Below are 7,517 nucleotides of genomic sequence, written 5' to 3' on the forward strand. Positions count from 1 at the left end.
AGTATAAAGACACCAAGACAGGAGAGCATATGTAATAGATAGATTCATCTAGGAATCCATTGTTCTAGCAATTATTTGGGTCAAACAAAATGCATAATTGCACTCTACTTTATCAGCCATGAAAACAAAACCTGAAAATTATGCCAAGGACTAAACAAAATTCAGTAATAGGCATAAAAGTCATTTAGACCCCTCAGCTATGTCTTTTTGTTTGTCTGCTTTGTTTTTTAAGAGAATCTGGTGTCAGGGAGAATTTTTCTTTTGGCAGTTTTTCCTTTTAGTTATTATGAACTTTCCAAACATCAATATACATGAACATTTCCATATACAAAGAACAGAAAAAGAGGACTGGGTGTAAATCTGGACTCTCCACTACATAGAGCTTGAGGTTTTTTCTGCATTTCAAATTTAGCAATGTAGTTCCAACATTACCTGCTTATATGCATCAACTTCTGAACTTTGATCTATTCTTTTTTAATGATACATTGATAGCTTTTCTTTCATTTTTTAGCATCACTATCACTGCTCCCCATTGCCACTCAAATTCTACCCCCCTCAAAAAGATCAGCTCTGTAATAACTAAGTACATTCACACAAAATAAATTCACATACTGTCTGTATCTGAAAATGTATTTCTCATTTAGTACTTCTAGTCCATTCCTTTCTGCCAAGGGTCAGTAGCATAGTTTATCAGTTTTCTGGAATTATGATCAGTCATTGCATTGATCAGAGTTCTTAAGTCTATCATGGCTATTAACCTTTACAATGTTGTAGTCATTGTATAAGCTGTTCTTCTGGTTCTACTCATTTTTCCTTCTCATCAGTTCATATAAGTGTTCTCATATTTCTCTGAATCCATAAATTTCATCATTTTAATGGAGCAATGACAGTCTATTACATTCATATAGCATAATTTGTTTCATCATTCCCTAGTTCAAGAGTCAATAGTTAATAAATATTTATTAAGCTCCTATTATGTTCCAGGCCCTGGGCTAAACACTGGTGATACAAAAAGAGGCAAAAAATAGTTTCTTCCCTCAATGAGCTCACAATTTAACAGAGGATCTCACAGTCTAGTTGTTTTCACTTTGTTTCCAGTTCTTTGCTACAATAAAAGAGCTGCTACAAAGATTTTTGTACATGTGGATCTTTTCCCTTTGCTTCTGATCTCTTTTGGGGCTTGTTGGACCAAAGGGTCCATACAACTTAGTGATTTTTTGGACCTTGCTCCAAATTCCTTTCCAGAATGGTTGGACAATTTAATTTTACCAGCAGAGCATTAGAATATTTGTTCTCCCAAAGCCTTTCCAATAATTATTGTTTCCTTTTTTTGGTCATTTTTACCAATATCATGGGTATGAGATGGAACTTAAGAATTGTTTTAATTTTCATTTCTCTTAGTAGTGACTTGGAGTATTTTTTTCACATTTGATAGTGTACCTTTCTTCTTCTGAGAGCTGATCATTTATCTGTTAGATAATGACTCATTCATATGTATTTGTAGCAATTCCCTATTTATCTTGGATGTTAAATCTGGGAAGAATTACAAGTACATTTGTTCCTTATTGAATCCATGGCATAGCAGAAAGTATGCTGGATTAGTCATCAGAAGACCTGGGTTCTAGTATAACTTGTATATAACTTCCTTATGACTTGTTAGTTACTCTCTTTCCTCTAGCCTGGGCTTGCATAACTTGTATATAACTGTATAACTTGTATATAACTTCTTTATAACTTGTTAGTTGCCCTCTTTCCTCTAGCTTGGGTTTACTGGCCTCAACAATCCTTCACTAGCTCTAATAATCTGTGAGTGCTAAATGCTTTGTGAAATGAAGAAGGACTGAAATGGAGGAATTAACAAACAAATGTGGGTGAGGTCAATAAATATTTTGCAGCTGCATTAGAACTCTTGGTGATTTTTTGAAAACTATCTGCACAGTCACTTTTGTCCCTCAGTCCGTAGCAACAGAAATGCTTCATGCTGCAAATATTAAATAAAATTAAATGAATTAATGTCAAGGTTTACTCAGCCTCCTGTTGCATACTATTCTTTTTTCTTTCTCTCTTCATTAAGCATAAGGTCTGCATTTTCTACTCCTCGGCTGTCCAGTAGACTAAGCAATATGCTAATCTAACTGAATGAAAAGCAAGGCTATTTGATTTCTGTGGTGAGTGTTTAGAATATCACTGCCATAGAGCAAATCTTCCTGCCCACCATAAGAACATCGGACACATGCACAGGGAAGACTTAGCGAGTAGACTCTAGAGACAATGAGATCAACCACAAGAGTATAACACACAATTACAGAATGTACTATTATTCATCTAGCAAATATTATGTTTCCAAATAAGCAATACGCCACAAGTGGGAAGGAACAAGAGCCTGAAAAATCCAATTTTCATGAAAATAGTGGTTGAAAATATGGCGGGATTAACTCTGACAGTTATACTTGCGTGAAAACATCTGCTCTAACATGTGGGTTAAAACATCCCATCAACTACAACTCAGGCATCAATGATCTATGATCCAATCTACAAAAGGCACTGTGACATGAATGAAAAAAAGAAGAGGAAAAAGTATTTCAAAAAGAGGAAAGATTAAAATGAAAACCTTCTAATGAGAAGAGAAACAAAGACCCCTTCACCCAAACCAAATAAGGAAGGAGGAAGATTAAGCATAAGGAAAATTGAAACTTTAGCACAAGTGATGCAGTGCACCTAAATGATGGTACAAGGAAAACAAGACAATTTCCCAGGAGCAAAGAAATTGGATTTGAAGTCAATAGACATGAGTTCAAATGCTGGGTCTTGAGCTGTCTACGTGTGTGATCCTGAACAAGTCATTTGACCACATTGGGCCTCAGTTTTCTCACCCACAAAATTAAAGGGCTGGATTAGATGATGTCTAAAATGATGTCTCTCCTGCTTTTAATTGTGTGACCCTATGGTTTTTAGCACAGAGTGAGCACTGAATACTCTATAAATGTTGGGGAGAAATCTGGAAACGAATTTAGAAATTACCAGAACCAAAGGAGAAGAAAGTCCCTTGTTACAAAATTATACTTTTTAACCATATGCCAATGATCATTTCAGTATTTCAACATCATGCTCCATACATTTACTCCATAATCCAGACTAATGAGGAAATAAAGCAATTAAAGCCCAAGAGGTTCCTCACTTTCCAGTTTCCAACAGTGCCTAGGATGTAGTATGGCCAAGTGGAAAATTTAAGGAGAAGAAAATCAGCCACGCCCTCCAAAGCCACTTCACCCAGACACATACCAAACCGCCTGCCAAATGCTCCAAAAATGGCAACATGGATCTCAGCCATGAGAGGAAGCTAAGTCCTCTGGCCACCTCATACCCACTGCCTACAGCAGCAATAACAAGCCTAGACAACAGTGACTCAAGCACCATAAACAAAAATCTGAGGGTCAAATGAAGGCAGAATCCTAGCACTAAATGATCTCCAACTTACAACATTACCTGGTGGACAGACCACAGGACTGAGAATAAGGAAAATGTTCTATACCCAAAGCAGCTTCATCAACAATTTGCTCTGACAGCATGCTATCTCTGGGTAGCTTTCTTCTTCCCATTCACACATATCACCATTTCTATGGAAGCATCAATTAACAAAGAATTACACAATGTTCAAGAACCTCAGAGACCGTCAAGTGCAGTTGTCTGATTTTTGTGATGAGAAAACAGGCCTCCAGAATGGAAGGAACTTACAAAAAGTAATGCATTAAATTGTGGCAACGATGCTAATAGAATTCATGTCTCCTGCTTTGCAGGACAGTGTCCTTCCCACTATCCCATACTGCCACCCATATCAGAGCTTTAAAATATTTCATTCTCTGAAGTGTGAATCCAACTTTCACCTGTGGCTCTAAGAAGATGTAGGACACACAGGAGCCATATTCTGGTGAAACCGTTTCTGTAGATGGACTGAACCAGGTTGAGTGTAGCTGACAGGAGCTCAAATCCATCAGTGAGCTAGTGGGGTGTCCACTCCAAGCATGTGAAGACTTTCCCTTGGTAGAATGGACAGAGGAGAACAACTTGTTTCAAAGGAGTGTGAAGGTGGCAGAAACAGGCACTGTGAAGTTCTTTAAGCTTAGTCAGATACAGATGATGCCAAGTCATCCACTGTACCTAACTTTCACCAGCCATCCTGACTTTTGCCTTACCACTGAACTTTGATGACTACTAAAGAGAGAGTGAGGCTGACAATTTTGGGCAATCCAATTTATACACAAGTCAAAAGATATACATGCAAATCAAAACAACTCTGAGGTACCACATCTCATCGGTCAGATTGGCTAAGATGACAAAACAGGAAAATGACAAATGCTGGAGAGGATGTGGACAAATTAGAACACTAATACATTGCTGCTGGAGTTGTGAACTGATCGAACCATTCTGGAGAGCAATCTGGAACTATGCCCAAAGGGCTATCAGTAATTTCATATCCTTTGACCCAGCAATACCACTTCTAGGATTGTATCACAAAGAGATCATAGAAGCAGGAGGAAGACCCATATGCACAAAAATATTTATAGCAGTTCTTTTTGTGGTGGCAAAGAATTGGAAATTAAGGGGATGACCACCAATTGGAGAATGGCTAAACAAGTTATGGTATGTGAATGTAATGGAATACTATTGAGCCATAAGAAATGAAGAGCCAATGGACTTCATATCTACCTGGAGAGGCTTATATGAACTGATGCTGAGTGAGAAGAGCAGAACCAGGAAAAATTTGTACACAATTGTAGATACAGCTTATGTGTGACGACCAACTTTGATAGACCAGACTCTTATCAGAAATACAGGGCTATAAGTAAACTCCAAAAGTCTCATGATGGAGAGAAATGTCTACATTCAGAGAAAGAAAGAGAAAGAACAGAGTTTGAATGCAGATTGAAGCAAACTACCTGCTCTCTTGCTTTTTCTTGTTTGGTTTGGTTTCCTCTTTCCCACTGTTCATTCCATCCAATACAATCCTTCTTTATAACATGAACAATGTCTAATGTGAAAGTATCTGTAGATCTTATACCTGATTGTATGCCACCATGGGGGGTGAGGGGAAAAGGGGAGGGAGGGGGAGAAAATTTGAAACTCAAAGAATTGGAGAACTGAATCTTGTAAACTCAAAGTAAACCAACAAATTAATAAAGATTAAAAAAAAGACATCACCCATATAATTTACTATTTTGTTATTTTACTAATCAATTGTTTCACTATTTTATTATTTATTATTTTGCTGTATTACTATTTTTCCTACCTTGAAGTCCTGTGGTGATAGGCTAGTGACAAAGCTGCATTGGGATCTGTAGTCACAACCCTATACAGGCAGCCCAGATCATAGGGTCATCTTGTCACTGGACTAAAGCAGCAATAGAATTCTGAGTGTCTGAGAAGCCTTCTTAAGAATGGCACTGCTCACCTTGTGGGGTGAGGAAGGGGCTAGAAAAGGTGCCCTAAAAATTGTTTACTTTACCTCACCCTGGTCTGCTTACTGTGGCAGGTGGGAAATACAGCCGGAGGTTGAAACACAAAAGTACACAAAAACTTTTGTGAAGATGATTCCACTCACCATCAATACACAGAACATGTGAACACTTATGGACAACAAGAACTTGCAGACCTGAAAGACAAATAGTTCTTGTTGCAAGAGAACTTATCAGGTACCATTATCCAAATAGTGGTCCTGAGTGAAACAAGACTGGCAAATGAATATCAGCTTACCGAAATCAAAGCTGGAGAAACATTTTTTTGGAGTGGCTGCAGTGATGGGAAGTGTGGTAAAGTTGGCCTAGGTTTTGCAATCAAATCTAATCTAGTCAATAAACTTGTATGCCTCCCAAAAGAAGTGAATGATAGGTTCATGATAATGTAATTGCCACTTGCAAGAAAGTGCCATGCCACCATCATCAGTGCATATGCTCTCACTATGACAACCCTTATTAGGAGAAAGAAAAAAATGTTAAGACCTAGAGACCCTCATCATCAATGTGCCAAAAGAGAACAAGCTTACCTTAACACCAGAGTAGGAACAGTCTATCAGACATGATAGGGAGTCTTTGGGAGAAATGGAATCAGAAATAGCAACAGTAATGGTCATTTACTATTAAAGACTTCTGTGTCTCATGAGCTCATTACCAACACAGTCTTCCATTTGCCTAAATAAGACAAAACTTCATGGATGCACCTTTGCAGCATGCATTAGCATTTAATATACTATGTCATTACAAGGAGAATAGACAGACTGGATGTGAGAGTGATGAAGGTGATGTGTAGCACAAAGTGCTGGACAAATAATAGACTTATACTCTTCAAGTTAAACATTTGCACTCAATGCAAGCAGTGTCCCCAAGGCAAGATGACTACTAGAAAATTTAATGTCAACAGGTTAAAGTGCTTCTCTATAGATGAACAGTTTGTTGCTGACTTGAAGGAAAGACTGAGAAAACACACAGTTGAAACAGAAAAGGAGGGGTGGCTAGGGAGCTCAGTGAACAGAGCACTGGCCCTGGAGTCAGGAGAACCTGAGTTCAAATTTAGCCTCAGACGCTTAACACAAAAACTAGCCATGCTACCTTGGGCAAGTCACTTAACCCCAATTGCCCTCCAAAAAGAAAAAAAAGAAAAGGAGAGGGGAATCTTTCAGAGATTTGTTGTATGGTACCACATTTGCTCAACTGGGCCAGAACAATTGCAACATCAGGATTGGCTTAGTGAAAATGATAGGGAAATTCTGAAGCTACTAAATGAAAAACAAGAATTCTACAAGATTTACCAACAAGATAAGTTTGTCTGTCTCTAAAAAGACAACTTTAATTCTATCAAAAGTAAAGAGCATACTATTAAGTGAGGGTGGGGTGGGGAAGTAAAATGGAAGCAAAGTTTGGAAAGAAGCAAGATTTGGCTCAGTGAGAAGGCAGATGAAATTCAATCTTACACTGATAGTAACAATCCAAAGACATCTGGTGCATCTCAGTTACTCAGCTATGATGGATCCATACTGATCAGTGATAAAAACATGATACTGGAGAGATATGCTGAACATTTCCATAGTGTTCTCAACAGAGCGTCATCAATCAATGCTGAAACCATTTACTGTATACCTCAAATTGAAGCTAATCCCTCTCTAGTTTAACTGGTTTTGAATGTCATGAAGCTCCTCTTATATGGCAAAGTGCTGGTGCTGATTCCATTCCATGAAAGGTCTGCAAGGCAGGGGATCCACTGCTCATACAAAAGCAGACAGAAATCTTCCAGGTTATGTGGCAAGAGGTAGTTATCCCCCAGGAGATCAAGGGTGCCTCTATTGTTCATCTCTATAAAAGAAAAAGAAATAGATTGTTCTGTGACAACCATGGGAGAAGGAGAGGGAAAGAAGGGTGGAATCTCTGTCTTTGTCTCTGTCTCTCTCTCTGTGTCTCTCTCTGTCTCTGTCTCTCTCTCTGTCTCTCTGTCTGTCTCTCTCTCTCTGTCTCTCTGTCTCTGTCTCT

General features: G+C 38.3%; 1 protein-coding gene across 2 annotated transcripts in view; it reads right to left on the reverse strand.

The window, feature by feature from the left end:
• The window catches only part of SNRNP48 (small nuclear ribonucleoprotein U11/U12 subunit 48), a 185,959-nt gene that overhangs the window by 33,544 nt on the left and 144,898 nt on the right, over positions 1-7,517 (reverse strand). Inside the window, exon 10 of one of the 2 annotated variants that reach the window (XR_011171418.1) lies at positions 7,131-7,343. The exons of the other annotated variant lie outside the window; for it this stretch is intronic. The gene's annotated coding sequence lies outside the window, so the exon portion shown is untranslated. The remainder of the gene's footprint in view (positions 1-7,130; positions 7,344-7,517) is intronic. 2 annotated transcript variants of the gene reach the window in all.

Source organism: Petaurus breviceps, unplaced genomic scaffold (genome assembly GCF_028583685.1).
Source record: "Petaurus breviceps papuanus isolate PSGF00001 unplaced genomic scaffold, PetGlider_PUasm1.0 582, whole genome shotgun sequence".
NCBI classification, from domain to species: Eukaryota; Metazoa; Chordata; class Mammalia; order Diprotodontia; family Petauridae; genus Petaurus; species Petaurus breviceps.